Below are 11,209 nucleotides of genomic sequence, written 5' to 3' on the forward strand. Positions count from 1 at the left end.
TGCCAGCCCATTGCCCCTCAGGTGAGGAAGGGTTTTGGGTACATGGGGACAGGAAGAAGGGAAAGTGGTTTTGAACTGGGGACCAAAAACTTTTCCTGAATTTTCCCCCGATTGTTTAACTGAATCACAAAATAAAATGAAAATAAGGATAAATGGAAAAGAGGATAAAACTTCCCCACTTTAAAATTTCCCTCCATTTGTAAACCAAATAACTTGATCCCAACCACAACCAAAACTCAAGCAATAAAACCGATTCCCTCATAACATTCACAAAGTATTTGGAAAGAAAATGAACAAAAGCTTTCCAATTTCCCTTAGAAAAACAATTTCTCCAATCAACAAGGGCACCCACAACCTTGGAATAGACGTGTCTTTGAGGAGGACTCAGCTTAGGGTGATCAAGGTTGTTGCCCATTCTCAGACTTTGTTCCCACACCCAGCAGAACAAGGAAAATGAAAAACAGAAGACCCTCATATATATATATATACATATATATATATAACTTACAGTTGCTCTTTGGGCCATTGCCCATTGGGTCAATGAAAATCTGCTGGGCAGGTGCTCAGCCCCTCAATTGGCCTCCGCTACTCCGGGAGCTCTTCGGCCTCTTCAGTCTTCGGAGGGTCCCGGTCGCCCTTCGGACAGCCCCCACTAAAACGTGAGGGCTTCTCCTGGGGAAAGCGGCTGCGCCAACAGCGACTTTTGTCCTGCAGTGGGAGGCTGCAGGAGACACTTCTTCAGGGATCTCTTTGCAGAGGCCGCACGCTGGGCGCCACAGGTTGTGGCAGGTGGTGCTCAGAGCGCTGCAACCTTCCCGAAGAAACTTCTTGAAGAAGACACCTCGGGGCACAGGCAATGTCTGTGCTCATGCCGAGGGATTTCAGCTCTTCTGTGATCCCGGCGACGCAGGAGGAGAGACGGGGTCTTCATGTGGGGTTCCAAGGAGAACCTTTCCTGAGCTTCATCCTCAAAAGGGTCCAGGGACAAAAAGCCACTCAGGCAGGGAAAGCAGGGCTTAATATTGGGATCTCGAAGGGCAGGACAGAACACTAGAGTGAATGGGATCAGGGCACGGGGGCAGAGCAAAGGGGAAGGACCAATGGGTTGTAAGGGATCAACATAAAGCAACAAAGGATTTTGGGGGTGATCTTTTTGCTCTCCCTAACCAAGAGGTTATGGCTTAGGGGTTGGTCCTCCAGGCGAGTACAGCAGGCTTTTCCTTGGCCAGTTCTCCAGCCTCCACACAAAGTACCTTAAAAATCTTGAGTATCTCAAAGTATTAATGAGCCCCACTGAGTGTCAGTACAAAGCCCTCAAGGGACTCCTTAAAGCAGATAATTTGGGCCATGATTGCACAAACCTCTCCCAGAGTCTGTATCAAAAGGGAAACACCAGGTACCTTAAAATAACTGAAATAGTACCCTAAGGCATGAATGAGCCCCACTGAGTGTTGTTACTGACAAAGCCTCTCCAGGGAATAATTACAGCAGAGAATTGGAGGCCATGATTGCACAAACCTCTCAGACACTCCAAGGCAAAAGCAAAACCCAAAGTCCTTTGAAAAACCTGCAGTCCCTGCAGGGAGCATTCAGGAGCCCCCAGGGCCATTCCTGAGCAAGGCTCCCCTGGGACTCCTTCCAGCAGATCCTTGAGGCCACTGGGATGTGGGCTAGGGGGGGATGCTGAGGGCAGGACAAGGGGCTGGCAGTGCCCAGCCTGGCTGGGGCTGTGCCAGGAGGCCCCAGGGCCTCAGGACAAGGTGTCTCCTCCCAGCCCTTGGTGGCACAGACCCTGCTGTGCCCCAGGGCACCAAGACTTGGCTTCTCTTTGTCCCCACCTGCCATCACTGCCTCCAGTTCTCTGCTCTGCCTGGGGCCTGGGGACACTTTCTCTATCCTGTCCCTCAGTGGGACCCATTAAAACTTCAAGAAACTTTGGAGTTGGATTGTGATTCGGAGTTCTGGAGAGATTTCTTCAGCTCCCTCTCAGGGACTGATGTTCAGGGCCTGAGCACAAAGCCCCAGGGGCTCATTCAAGTCCTGGTGCTGTGTCTGTGCTGCTGAGCTGGGCCGGGCTCCTGGCCCAGAGGCAGCTCCTGGCAAGGGCAGCAGAGCTGCAGAGAGACAGCTCTGGCCAGGAGCAGCTCCTGTGCACAGCCCAGCAGGGCTGGGGCACTGCCTGCAGCCAGCCCGGGCACAGCACAGAGGCACAGAGAGCTTCAAGCACTCAGGGCTGGGAAGGGGCTGAGAAGTGCCTGGGGCACAATCACTGCCAGCCCTTGGCACAGCAACCTCTGGCTGCAGGACAATGCAGCTGCAGCTCCTGCAGTGATCTCCTGAAGCTGCAACATCCCAATGCCTGCAGACTCTGTGAGTACAACTCTGAGTATTTGTGGTGTAGGGGCGGTGAAATGCTCATGAAGCTCTGATGTACTGAGGGGCTCTGATCAGTCACAGAATATTCCCAAGACAAGGATTTTGATAAAAATGAGGAAATTTCCCAAGAGTTTGTATTCAGTTTCCTACTATTGGAGAATGGCAGGGAGGAGGGATAACTATTAAAGGATGATTATGGATTTTGACAAGTGCCTGAGACATCTGAACTGTTACTTTTAGTGATCAATAGGTTCACAGGAGATCCCTAATGTGCTTTCAGCCACTCCTTTGCCCATGGCCAGGACCGGCATCACCTTTGCTGGACCCATGAGATTCAGTCTGAGCTGTCCTTTCTCCAAGCTGCAAACAGAACCTGCCCCCAGCCCATGCCCTGCAAACAGGCTGTAGGGGCACAGGGAGTGCACAGAGATTTGGGGTCTGTGAGTGCTGGTGTGGAGAGATCGGGCACAGGGAAACACCTGCAGGAGGAAAGTCTCCAGGAAACAGAGACAAGATCAGGGAAGGAGAGAAAATAAACACACTTGGATGCTCTGCAGCCCCGGGCCCAGTTCCCTCTGCAGAGCACAGGGCTGGGAGCAGCTGCCCGGCCCTGGGGGCTCTGGAGGGGGCACAGCTGGCTCAGGGTGACGCTGTCCCCAGGGCCCAGCTCTGGGCAATGCTGTCAGGGCAGCCAGGGAAGGAGCTGCATCTCCCACAATCCAATGCCATCAGAAGGACACTTGGGAGTCTCCCTGAGATTTCAGTCCAAGCTGGGAGCTCCAATCCAGGGTGCGAACCTGTCCTAGAGCATCTCTGAGTCATGAGATTGATGGGGAAAGGCAGAGGTGTTCTGACTCTGAAAATGCTGCTGGGTTGGTGAAATGAGCAATGCGAGTCCTTGGCTACAAATGTGCAGCTGGGCTGGGGTGGATCCATCTGCTCTCAGCAGTACCTGGTGACATTTTAGGGGAAGCATGGGAAGGTGATCACCCTCCACCTGAGACAGGTTAAAGCCCAGAGAAACTCTGAACAGGTCACAATGACAGACCATCTCTCCTCTCAGACCATCTCCAGGCTTGGCTGGGGGCACAGGAGGGAGGGGGCTTGATCAGAGGGAGGCGCTCCATCTGCACCACTGTCCCCAAAGCCATGCACAATTCCCTCCGGGACACCAGCACCATCTCCTACTCAGCATGTGCTGCTCAGCTCTTTTTCTTTCTGTTCTTTATCACAGCAGGGTATTCACTGCTGACCATCATGTGCTACGACCGCTACGTGTCCATCTGCAAACCCCTGCACTACGGGACCCTCCTGGGCAGCAGAGCTTGTGCCCACATGGCAGCAGCTGCCTGGGCCAGTGCCTTTCTCCATGCTCTCATGCACACAGCCAATACATTTTCCCGGCCCCTGTGCCATGACAATGCCCTGGGCCAGTTCTTCTGTGAGGTGCCCCAGATCCTCAGGCTCTCCTGCTCACACTCCAACACTCTCAGGGAAGTTGGACTCATCACAGTTAGTGCCTCTTTGGTATTTGGTTGTTTTGTGTTCATTCTTTTCTCCTATGTGCAGATCTTCAGGGCTGTGCTGAGGATCCCCTCTGAGCAGGGACAGCACAAAGCTTTTTCCACCTGCCTCCCTCACCTGGCCGTGCTCTCCCTGTTTGTCAGCACTGGCATATTGGCTCAGTTGAAGCCCCCCTCCATGTCCTCCCCATCCCTGCATCTGGCCCTGTCAGTTCTGTACTCAGTGGTGCCTCCAGCCCTGAACCCCCTCATCTACAGCCTGAGGAACCAGGAGCTCAAGGCTGCAGTGTGGAGACTGATGACTGGATGCTTTCAGGAACATTCATCTGCTTGCCAATTTCAGCAAATCACTTGTAATAAAAGTCATCTTTAATACTTCTTGTTGGTTTCAGTTTGGCAGTTCTTTTTCTTTGTTTTAGTTTTTTTCATATTGTCCACAAAGAAATGTCATTGTTTGTGCCGTTTCTCATTTTGTTTCTCTCCGTCTTCCCTGTGGCCACAGACTGTGTCAATGAGCTCTTGGTGCTTTTAAAGGAACTGGAGGATCTCCCAGCAGAGTTTTCTGCAGAGATGCCCTTTTGTTGCCTTCTCTGGAGCTGCAGCAGCAATGTCTGTGTGCAGAGCTGGGGCAGATCAGGGCTGGCCCAGCAGCTGTGCCCAGCAGCAGCAGCAGCAGCACTTGGTGTTGCCAGTGCTGCTGCCGTGGCCCTGCCCCGCTGCCCTGGTGGCCCTGGTGTTGCTGCAGGGCCTGAGTGCTCTCGGGGCCGGGCACAGCCCTGGGGGTGGCAGTGCCGGGGCTGCAGCAGGGACAGGCCATGGGCACTGCTGGGGCAGCGCTGACGCCTCAGCCCAGGCCCTGGGGGCTCCAGGCTCCTTGCCCAGGCTCTCTCAAGAACACGGCCAGGCCAATGCTCAGCACAGAAACCCCCGTGAGCAGCCCCAGGCTGGCCGTGGGCAGGCTGGGGGCAAACAGCACGGCTGGGGCTCTGCAAGGGCCCTGGGGCAGACGGGAAGGAGCAGCAGAGCAGGGGCTGATCCATGCCCAGTGCGCTGCACAGCCCAGGGCAGCGTCCCAGAGCGTCCTCATGCAGCTGCCAACAACATCCCCCCTCTGCAGCCCTGGCCTCTCCCCCAGCTCACACAGGTGCCCCATCCTTGCAGGCACAGACACGGCAGCACTGGCTCAGCAGCCCCTGCTTGCATTGCCCACAGCAGGGGGAGCACCCCCATGCTGTTGCTGTGGGGACATGAACCTGAGGGAGCACAAATGCCATCAGCCCCTGGGGCCAGCAAGGGCTGGGGGACACCAGGGAAACCACTCAGCTTTGTCCTGGCCTCTGCACTCAGCCAGAAAGTTTGTTCCCATCAGCTGGGAGTTTCCTGTGCCACTGCAGACGCTGTTGCTCAGAGCCAGGGCTGCCTGGCAGCCAGCCCCAAACTGCCCTGAGCATTTCCTTGGCTTCACCTTTGCTTTCTTTCCTCTTCCTGATACAAATGTCTTCCCATTGCCCACCCCCGTTCCCTCCCCTGCAAACAGCCCATCCCTGGTTGCCCTTTCCTCTCTGGCCCCACTGCCCATTGCAGTTCCTGACTTGGCCCCATGGGAACGTCCCTTGGGCAGCAGGATCATCCTACAAGTGCTGCAGGAATTGTCTGCAGGCTCCTGCAGTGCCTGCTGCTGCTCCCTTGCCAGAGGCAGCCCAGGCCAGGGGGGCACATCTGGGCTGCTGTGTCTGCCCCTGGGGCTCCCTGTTCTGGGCAGTGAGGAGGAGCTGCACAGGCTCTGCACGACTGACAGGATGGGCTCTGGGGCTGCCAGGAGAAGCTGAGGGCCCTGGGCTGCTGGAGCTCCTCAAGAGGAGGCCCAGGGCTCATCCTGCAACTGCTCCAAGGGTTCTTTCAGAGAATCCCAGAATCAGCAAGGCTGGAACAGGCCATGGAGATCATCAAGTCCAACCTGTGCCCTGACACTGCCATGTCTCCCCTGGGCCTCCTCTTCCCCAGGATAAACAAGCCCAGCTCCCTCAGCTGCTCCTCAAAGCTCTTGTGTTCCAGACCCCTCCCCAGCCTTGTTGCCCTTCTCTGGACACGCTCCAGCCCCTCCATGTCCTTCCTAAATTGGGGGCCCAGAACTGCAAACAGCACTCGAGGTGCTGCCCAAGCAGTGCTGAGCACAGGGGAACAATCCCTGCCCTGCTCCTGCTGGCCACACCATTCCTGAGCCAGGCCAGGAGCCATTGGCCTTCTTGGCCACCTGGGCACACGGCTGGCTCATGTCCAGCCTGCTGTCCATCTGTCCCTGCAGGTCCCTTTCTGCCTGGCTGCTCTCCAGCCCCTCTGTCCCCAGCCTGTAGAGCTGCAGGGGTTGTTGTGGCCAAAGTGCAGGACCCGGCACTTGGACTTGTTCAACCTCACCTTGTTGGATTTGGGCCCTGGATCCAGCCTGTCCAGGGCCCTGTGCAGAGCCCTCCTACCCTCCAGCAGATCCACACTCACACCCAGCTTGCTGTCATCTGCAAATTTGGTGATTTTCTATTCTTTTTCACACATGTGGTAATCATTTCCCCAAAATCATTAACATATTTCCCCTCCATTTAACCCATGTGTTCTTCTGTCCTGGGGGTGTCTCTGCTCGTCCCTGGTGCTCGTGGAGCCCAATGTTCCCGTGGGCCTGGCTGAGCTGGCAGGACACTGAGGCTGCTGAACTTCCAGTTCCCCTTCTCACACAATGGGCATTGTGTGGTCTCCACAGGCCTGGGGTTGTGGAGAACAAGCTCCAGGTGTCAGCTCAGCTGGTGGAGACAATTTATCATCTGGTAACATGAGGTCACAGAGTGGGCTGTGACATCACAGAGTGGGTTATGTGAGGTCATCCAACAGCTGTGGCATCATAGACTGCATCTGTGACATCACAGAGCCAGCTGTGACATCACAGGGCAGAGGTCTGACATCACAGGGCAGACTATGACATCACAGACTCTGGTGTGACATCAGAGAGCAGCTCTGTGACATCAGAGAATGGGCTGTGACATCACAGAGGAGGCTGTGACATCCCAGAGGGGCTGTGTGACATCCCAGCAGGGCTGTGTCAGGTCACTGGGTTGCTCACTCTGCCCCAGCTCCCCCTCACAGTTTCTCCCAACAAGTCCAATGCTGTCCATGCCCAGCAGGGTCCCTGTCCCCCGGGATCCCCCCGGCCCACCTGGAGCCACAGCCTCCACCAAAGGATGTTCCACAGGATCCACCCCAGAGCCTGACAGGGGACAAGGGGCCAGGGCTGTGTGACCAGGACATCAAGGACGGGGATTATCCAGGTCACTGTGGCCTGGGTTGGGTTGCCCAGGGCAGGAAAGATGTCTGGCAGCTGGAGCAGGGCCTGGGAAGGGCCTCCAAGGTGGGGCTGGAGCCCTTGGGCTGTGAGCAGAGGCTGAGGGAGCTGGGCTTGTCCAGCCCAGAGCAGGGAAGGCTGAGGGGCTCCTCATCCCAGCCTGGATGTGCCAGCGAGGAGGGGATGGAGAACACAGAGCCAGGCTCTTCACAGGGGGGCTGGTGGGAGACAAAAGCCAATGGGTGGGAGGGGAAAGAGGGGAGCTCAGCCAGGGCATGAGGAGATGAAATGAGTCAGGCTGCTTTCAGCATTTCCTCAACACCAAGAGCAGCCTGACCTCCCTTCTCCAACCACCACTGGCAGCTTTGCAAATCAGGAATTGTTTGAGCTGTTGTGCCCCCACACCAGGATGAGCATCCTGATACAAGAACTTAATTGTGTTTATATCTATTACCACATTTGTCTAAAATTAATTTTAGTATGGAAATCACCTGTGGAGGGTGCACTCATCAGACGCTACTGGAACATTTCACATAGCTCAGGGAGGAGCGTGATTGTTACTAAATTGTGTCCTGTTCAACTATGGTCTGCTGGCCATGAAGAGAAACTTTCTGTGCCTCTGAGTCCCACCAGTTCCTGGTCCCTCCAAGGACACAAACCTGATGAGTTGTGGTTCCCACTCCAATGGTGGCACTTGGACCTTGCTCCATAGCCAGAGCAAAGCTCCTTGTCCCAGAAAGTGCCTGGCAATGCAGGGATGAAGGAAACAGGACAGGCTGTGGGGATCAGGGGCAGGGCAGAGCCAGGGAAATGAATGACTTTTGCATTTTACAGAGCTGTGCCTTCCCTTGGCTTTGCTGGCTGACAATAAATGAACATCCCTCTGGTCTCTGGCAGCTCCTTCTCCAAGGAAAGCAGGGGGGAACTGGAGCCAAGGAGCTGAAACCTGCAGGTCCAGCCTGGGCTGGAGGGAGCTCAGATTTGCACAAGGCTGCTCTGAGTGCCAGGGCTTGGGTGGGGGAAATGGTGGGATGGGGGTAGGGACAGAGTCTGATTGATTGTCAGAGATAAAGGGTCTTGATTTTCATATCTATTCCAAATGCATGAGGAGGTACTTGGATTCAGGATCAATTGGAGATTGCACATATCAATGAATTAACAGGAAAACCTAAACAGAACCAAAAAATATTTCCTCACTGTCTTTGTAAATATAATATATTCACTTTGAATGCAGTTCTGAAATCTGTCCAATTGACCATGAAAGATTTGGAAATGTAAATCAGATTATTCCCAGAGGCTCAGCTTGTTAAGGTGTGCTGAATGTTAATGAGCTCTGGGGCACTGAATTCCTGAACTGAAGAGCTGAAGGCTGAACAAGCCTCTGGAGAAGTAAAATTCAGCAGCAGCCTCCAAGTTTTTAGAGTGTGTGGAGGACAACTTTTTGTCACAGCTGGTGAGTGAGCCCAGCAGGGGAGGGACTATGCTGGACCTGTTGTTTGGGATTAGAGATGGGCTGGGGGGAGATGTGGTGGTTGGAGGCCGCTTGGGGCACAGTGAGCATGAAATTATAGAGTTCCCAACATTTGTGAAATCAGGAGGAACATCTATAAGACTCTTACATTGGACTTCTGGAGGGCAGACTTTGGCCTGATCAGGAGACTTATTCAGAGAGTTCCTTGGGAAGCAGCCCTCAAAAACAAAGGAGTTTGGGAAGGGTGGGTGTGCTTCAAAACAGAGATCTTGTGGGAACAGGAACAGACTGTCCCTGTGTGCTGAAAGAAGAGTTTATGAGGCAAACATCGAGCCTGGATGGGCAAGGAGGTTTTGATGGAACATAGGAATAAAAAGAGGATGTATCATCTTTGGAAGGAGGGTCAGGTCTCTCAGCAAGTATTTAAGGGGGTTGCTAGGGCATGTAGGAAAGAAATTAGGGAGGCCAAAGCTCAGTATGAACTTAACTTGGGACATTTTTTAAGGGATAATAAAAAAATGTTTTTACAAATATATTAATGGCAAAAGGAAGGGTAAGACCAACCCTTGTTCTTTATTAGATGTGGGAGGGGACTTAGTAACCGCAGATGAGGCGAAGGCAGAGGTGCTTAACACCTTCTTTGCCTCAGTCTTTAGTGGGAAGGCTTGCCTACAGGATAACTGTCCTCTTGGGTTGGTAGACAGTGTCAGAGAGCAGAATGATCTGCCCGGGCCAGGGGCTGCACTGCCAGCCCAGAGCCACGTGGGGATAGCCCGGTACCGGCAGGGCAGCAGGGAAACCGGCACTGGGGCAGCAGAAATGGGCAATACGAGAGCTGGGGGTGCTCCAGAAGCCTGGTCATGTTGGGAGCATGGACAGGGGGGACCCATGGATACCCCAGGAGCCTGAAACAGGGACCCCGGACAGTGCTGACCCCTGGGACGCCTGTGATGCCAAAGTGGGGAGCCCAGAGAAGGGGAACCTGCGGGATTGCCAGGAGCCCCAGCAGCCCAGAGAGGGGAACACCAATACAAACTTGAACTGGAGCAACCCAGACAGGGGGGGCCTCCAGGAGCCCAAAGTGGAGAGACCAGAGAGGGGAAACTGAGGGCTGGGTGTTTTTGCTGCATCTTGGTCATTTGTGTATTTTGGGGGACGGAATCTTGGTGCTTTGGAGGTTTATATGGGTGGCAGATTCCCAGTGACTTCTAGGGATGGGCTTGGGCAGTAGGAACCCGCTAACCCAATGTGCTCATCCATTGTATTTTTCCCCAAACCAGGATTTCTCTTTCCCAAACCTTGGCTGGATGGAGAAGGAGGCTGTGAGGAAGAGGAAGATGTCCCAGGACACGCAGGCAGGTGAGGAGGAAGTCAGTGCCCCTTTCCCCCTCTCTCCTGCTCCATCTCCCAGCCCAGCACGGGCCCTGGCTGCAGGACAATCCTGCTGCCGATGCCGTCCTGCAGCCAGGGACACATTGGGAGGATCTCCTTCCCTCTGGCATGGAGGCAAATCCCATCCTCTCCTTGTCCTTCCTCCCTCAGACCAGGAGCTGAGGATGGAGACCAGGGAGGACAAATCCTCATGGTATAATCTCATGGAAGAGGCTGTTTTGAGTGACTCCACAGCACAGGAATGCAAGAGGGCAGAAAATCCCTTGAGATCCCACACAAGGAGGGGCTGCAAGCCCAGCCCAGGGTGCTCTGAGGAGGAAAGAGCCACCCTGTGCCAGGAAGGTGGACAGAGCTTCAGCCAGAGCTCGGAGCTGGTGGCCCATGAGCAGCTTGGAGGGTGGGAAGAGCTTCAGGCAGAGCAACAGCCTGATCTGCCAACAGATGATCCACACTGGGGAATGGCCTTAGGAGTGTGGCAAGCGTGGCAAGTGTGGAAAGGGCTTCAGCTGCAGCTCCACCCTCATCATCCACCAGTGCATCCACACTTGGCAGGGGCCCTACCAGTGTCCTGAGTGTCTGAAGAGGTTTCAGAGCAGCTCCCACCTCCTCCTGCACCAGCAGATTCACACTGAGGAGAGGCCCTTCCGCTGCCCTGACTGTGGGAAGGGATTCAAGCACAACTCCACCCTCGTCAGGCACCGGCGCATCCACACCGGGGAGAGGCCCTACAAGTGCTCTGAGTGTGGGAAGAGCTTCAGCCAGAGCTCTCACTTGAACAAACACCAACAGAGGCACCGGTAAGGGAAGCCCTGGAATGACTCGACTGAAGGAGGAGCTTCATGCACTGCTCCAGCTTCATCCCCTATTGGAGGACGCACGTTGGGGAGAGCTCTGGTGATCCATGTTCCCTGTGATCCATGCTGGGAAGACACCTGTCCCTTTTCCTGCCCCTGCCAGTGTCATGATGGGAGATGGAAGAACATGAGGGTCTGGCCATGGCCGTGTCATTACAGTCACTCCCACCTCAGGTCATTGCCAGGGGCAGGAAAGGGACTCTCTCTCTCCCTGAGAAGAAAGGTGTCCTTTCCAGGGAATACGTGCCCGGGAAGAGCCAGTGGG

This window comes from Agelaius tricolor, unplaced genomic scaffold (genome assembly GCF_023055355.1).
Source record: "Agelaius tricolor isolate 1412-34295 unplaced genomic scaffold, bAgeTri1.0.p SCAF_48, whole genome shotgun sequence".
Taxonomy (NCBI): Eukaryota; Metazoa; Chordata; class Aves; order Passeriformes; family Icteridae; genus Agelaius; species Agelaius tricolor.